Below are 6,089 nucleotides of genomic sequence, written 5' to 3' on the forward strand. Positions count from 1 at the left end.
TGACGTCGTTAATCACCTGTTGGTGATCAAAGGTTAACATGCGCAGGTGTAGATGACCAGGAATGTGATGTCGTTCTGGTCAGGGGTCAGTATCACGTGACCTGGCTGATGATGAAGGAGCGACAAACCAGGCAACTTAAACAAAGGAGGTTTACTCGGATATCTGATAAGACAATCTTTCATTTGTTAATGTATCTCAAAAGGATGACGATATTTTCTCAATGTCATGAGGGGTGGTCATTTTCTTCTTCCTGGGGCGTGAGCACGGCCATAAATATACCGGCTAGTCTGTCTAACAGTCACTGATCCGTATTATTTTCCCTTCTGCCAAGCCCTGTTTGCAATGGTATAAACGTGTGGATTTTTTATTTCAATATTTGGTGTTTAACAGCAGATGTAAAGTGAATTTAGTTTAATATGTGTGAAAAATGAATAGTTGCATATGCCTCAAGTCCGGCAACGATGATGAATAGTAATCGATGTCTAAAACGTTATGCTCCGTGTTGAGTATAGTTTCAATTACCCTCAAATTACTACAAAAATATGGTGCCGTTTTCACCGTTTTCTAAAAGTGCCCATCAAAGAAAATGATCACAGTGTACGATCCAGTTGCCATATTAGGAGGTAGAATGTCTGTGGGTTCTTACCTCTTCTACCGGGTATCCATTAATTGCTGGGTGAACAGATGCATATTCAGTTAAAGTCATGCTACAAGAGAGGCACCAGGTGTTTTGCATTCTGTGTTAAATAACCCTCCTGCACATTTATGTAAACTATCAGGTATCGAAGGGCGCTAATCAACCAGACAGACAATTATCTCAATGCATTACATTTCGGAGATAGCTTCCATTTCTTTCCGCCCCGTCCAACATGCTGAGTCTATATCATCAGGCGAAACCTCTCGTATACAACACGTGCAACCTACTTAAAAAAAATACAAAAATCCAATTTTCCGGCAAATACGTGTTATTTTACGAAGCGTGACAAAGAACCGTTATGTTTGAAAATGTTTCTTTTAATTTATTTGCAGGAGATTTTTTCCCACTTACGCACAGCTGAGTGAATTTCGATATATTTGAAATTAGCACTTTTTAAAGTCGAAGCTTTAAAAGCTTGTGTATATTCTCCAATCTATTTCGCATAAATATTTGGTTTCCGTACGTATGTGCCGGCTAGCTTGGCGGTAATTAACTCAGAAGAGATTCGGAGACGTGAGGCCGATCCTTTCGCTACTGCAGCTGAGTGGAAATCACATCCATATGAGACATGGCCTAACATAATTAACACATATAAAACACAATAACACATGAAGAGACATGGTCTGACAAGGAAAATGTCAGAGAACAGAAAGACATAATACAACGGTGGCTTGCTCGGGGGCAGGGCAGACAAGCATACAGACGCGCCAGTTATATGGGGGGACTGCCATTATAGAAACAATACCAATAAATGCTCTCGCAGACAAATAAATACTGGAGAATTGGCCACATCTGGGCAGTTTTGCCCAAAACAGTGGAACCATTTCCGTAACGTTGCTCCTTGAAGGAAGCAGCTCCCACTGAGAGGGTCGGGAGAGGGAGTGAACGGCTTATGTGGACTGTTCTACGCGCTTGCGGACATTCCAAGCAGTCGGTTAATCCCCTCGATGGCGCAACGCCCGCCAGGTCTGCCGTAATCCCTAAAACGCTCACAACTTGTGTTCGACCAGAGACCATATACGGGTCAGCCACACAACTATGAGCATGTAGTAAGCGGATATCAGTGAACAAAATATCTGCAATATTATATCGGTTCGTTAGGTTTACATCTATGAATAGTTTTATCTCACGACCTATGTAGGAGGTCATTTAAGTTTGATCAGGTATTTTTTAGAGACGGGCTAAATTTGGAACAGTATTACCAATAATTTACCATACAAATATAGTCAAATAAGCAAACGAATCGTGAGTTCGTTTGTTTGTTATTTAACGACGAACGGCGTCGGTCTGTAAATAATAGAGTCTATTGAACCAAAATATCAGGGAGTTAACATTTATGAACTCATAAAGAAGCCATATCTGGTTCGGGTGTGTTTTAGACACAGCATCACTTTCACACAGACGTAAAAGCTACAATTGTAATCAAGGAAGCCGACGAATCTTTTAGAACATACAAAGTATAGGCTTTTGCACACGGTTATAGCGAACTTAAGGGAGCCACTAAAGTTAGTTCGTCATAAGCTAAGCATATCAATGTAAGCATTTCGACTAAATACTTATCTATTGGCCGGGATTAGATATAGTTCGTAATATCCATCAGTTCGTTATAAGCGTCTTGCTTATATATGCAGTTTACACGAACTATTCTAACAATGCATTGGCGGGTTTGGATTTATGAACGGAGTTTCGTGTAATGACAGATAAAGTAATATACTATCCAGGGTGGAGTAGTTTTGGCAACTTTGTTGTTCTGTATGATGTAATCATAGTTCGAAAGCGGCGATTGAACACGTGATCATTGTTGTGTTCTAAGAAGGAAGGGGAGTGTTAAGCCACCTAGTTACAAGACCTGAGCTCTAGCCAGACGATCGGGCGGCGTTAACATTGATGACGTAAACACATGTTACACCACATTGCCCGTGGGGAGAGGGTCGGGGAAAGCGCGCATCCCCTCCCCCCGGGATGGGAATTAAGTTGTGACGTAACCCCCATAACCCGAGTTCGAGTTTCTTTGTTCGGCCCCTTTTAGGTTTGAGCGTCGGAAATGCTTGGAAGCTCGCTATCGGTGGAACAGCACAGAACTTCCTTACATAACTGTAGGCTATTGATTGAATAGCTACGCCTGTTATGGTGTCTTGCTGTTCAAATGCTAAGAAAATAGTGTGTGTAGTGCGGTTTTGTTTCTGTTCCAAAGCAGTTTTGTTTGAAACGAATGAGAAGTAAGTAGAAGGACAGATGGTTCCTGGGAATGACTGACAGTGACGAGGTGTTCGTGACTGCAACTGGAACGGCAACAGATTTTATCTCTTCGTCGTCGGTGTTGCAATTGTTGTCTTTGGTTGAAACATGTGAGAATATAACGCCTATCTCCCTCACAATGAAGCCATATTATTAAACAAACCAATACATATCAGACAGTGAGTGAGTGAGTTTAGGTGTACGCCGCACTCAGTATTGCAGCAATATCTATTCCAGCTGTATGGCGGCGTTCTGTAAATACTCGAGTCTGTGCTAGACAATCCAGTGATCAAAAGCATGAGCATCTATCTACTCAGTTGGGATACGAAATGTGTCAGCTAAGTCAACGCCCGATCTCGCTGAGAGAAACAATTTATCAGGTGACCACTGAAACTCACGTTAAAACAGATGAAATGAACTCTGCATCCCACTTTCTCAAACAACTGTACCCGCCCCGTAGTGTGCGCAGTAGGTTGTGTAAGAAAACATATTTTACAGGCGCTTTAGTTAGGAGATATAAGACTATTTAGTTTTTCACGACCGAAGTGATTGTAACATGAGCTTCTATACGAGCAATAGTGGTACGATGACATACATCAGCCAATTCAGCCAACCTGACAACCCGATCCGTTAGTCGCTTCTTACGATATGTAGTGCTTGGGCTGGCTCAACATCAGCTCTAATCATGTTTTTATGTAAAATTAGGGAATGAGGGAAGCTGTGTGAGTCAGTATCACAATATTTTCACGATCAAAATATTCAGTAAAGAGGCGGGACCAACGCAACCGAACCCCACCATTCACAACCCCCCACCCCACCCCAACCGATACAGACACAGACAGACACGTATAGCTGCCTAGGTGCACAGGCACCCATTCACAAAGGCATGTTTCGAAAAGGTTCTTACCTAAGGGGACACAACGTGTATTGAGCTGGGCCGAATCTCTAGAAACTCTGACGACTCAATCTGACGAAGGCGGTCACCTATCTTCCTACTCTCCACCACAAGCAATGGTTAACTAGCGCGCAAAGACATACTGTTAAGAATTCCGAAATGCTTCATTAACATCTGGTTACGACCGGGTCAGAACTGGCCGTCAGCAACATGAGAGGCGACTAACGGGTCAGGCTCGATGATCTGGCTGATTTGGCCTAGATCAATGATTACGATGTTGATCACTGGAATGTCTGGGCCACACTCGATTATTTACATCAAACCGTCTTAAAACTGTAACAATCCTGAGCGCAACATACAAACAGAGCACTGCGATGCTTAATGTCAATAAAGCGTCGTAAAATATCCACCATTTTCACTTGTCCCTCGCCAGAGTTGTGTAAGATTAACCATCATCGTCACCATATTTCACCATATGTCAAACTAACCGTTTTCATAAACACTGCAGAGCTCTCTTGAGCCCTAACGGGTTGATTTGGTTCTGCTTCGTTGTTTCAACCCAAGCAAATGCAGACAATCATTAGAAAAAACTCTGGGGATAAAAGAAAGTGATATTAATCCTGTTTGATTCAATGGTGAAAATATCTTAAGTTAGAGATGTAATATCTTCATTTCTTATTCCAATCGTCACTGAGTCAGGTCTTTTTAAGACAGAATTACCCAAATCCAGACAATTGTTTAGAGATTGTCGTCAGGATGAAAGACGGTCAATGACACCTTATCCACTCGTCAAATCTTCACTTATATCTATCGACTAAGGGTTAACCAACACAACTGAAGTCTTTATTGTTGTGTTTCTCTTTTTTTAGTCCACAAGATGGCGTTAAAGTCAGTACTCTGTATGGTCACCATACTGCTTGGCACCGTCTCGGCACAGACTGGATTAGTCCACGAAGTCGCTCTTGCGGAATTCTTTCCTACTCTTCTTTCAGTGCAATGGCCAGTTGTGGGAATATCTGAGGCGTGTTTTGATGTTGACGTGCACGAACATCAAGTTCATCTCATAGCTCGGATTAAGATATGGTGATTGGGAAGGTCATGGCAAGACACTGACGTTAGAGTTGGCAAGATGGCGGATCGTGACGCGTGCTGTATGTGAAGTAGCGTCGCCATGCTGGAATAACTCCTCTGTCCGTCCATAAATAGAGGATACTAAACGACCTTCCGTGTAATACCATTTTTATTACACGAGTTAATGATTTGGTATCAAACGAGCGAAAACGAGTTTGATACTAAATCTTTAACGAGTTTAATGAAAATGGTATTTCACGGAAGCGAGTTTAGTATTCTGTTTATTACTCGTCAACATAAATTGATAGAAACTGCGGCGAAATATTGCCTACAGTGACTCTCAGCTTTCAAGTCAAGCAAGGTTTAGTAAAATCGCGACATCAACATTAGCATTGTGACGTCAGAACTTTGAACCATTTTGACGTCATACGTGAAGCGGTATTACACTAGTGTAATATACTGAAGTGAAAATATTACAGTGCAGTTTCTTCAACGGGCGAGTAGTAATCGGCAATATGTGACGTGCAAGGACTTCGTTCATGTACTGATTTGCTGTCAAATTCCCCTGAACCGCCACAAAATCAAATCTTTGTGTGTTGGATATCGGCACCCCACACCATGACTCCCCTCTCACGATTCAACGAATTTGTCCCCGGTTGAATACAGTTATAATAATAATATGTGCGTTTATATTGTGACAAACTCCACCCACGATGTGAATGCTCATAGCGCTAACAGTCAAAGCAGGCATATTATTACCCCAGATAACCCAAGCTGCCTGTTAGGCGCTAGAAGGTTATAGTCACGTGACTTATTTCACCGGGTACCCTTTTCCTGCTGGGTGAACAGAGGCAATTTCGAGCAAACTCGCTGCCTAAGGTGAGACCACATGCGTCATGTGCTTCGTTGTGGGGCAGGACTGAAGTCTTAGAAACTCTGAGGAATTAAGCTTCCGGTCACCCATCCGAGCACCCATCGTTGCTTAACTTCACCTGATTGTGACCTCAGCTTTATCCACAGGGACACGCACCACCGCCAGTTAGGGTTAGACTGAGACTTAGTCACTGAATATAGATAATTTTGACAGTAACAAACAAACTTACTTTACTTGAAGTGGTGCCCCAGGGAGACCAGAGATTCTAGACTTGCCTCATTTAAGCTTTAGCACGCAGAGAAGGCTTGACAGT

This window comes from Haliotis asinina, chromosome 8 (assembly GCF_037392515.1).
Source record: "Haliotis asinina isolate JCU_RB_2024 chromosome 8, JCU_Hal_asi_v2, whole genome shotgun sequence".
Taxonomy (NCBI): Eukaryota; Metazoa; Mollusca; class Gastropoda; order Lepetellida; family Haliotidae; genus Haliotis; species Haliotis asinina.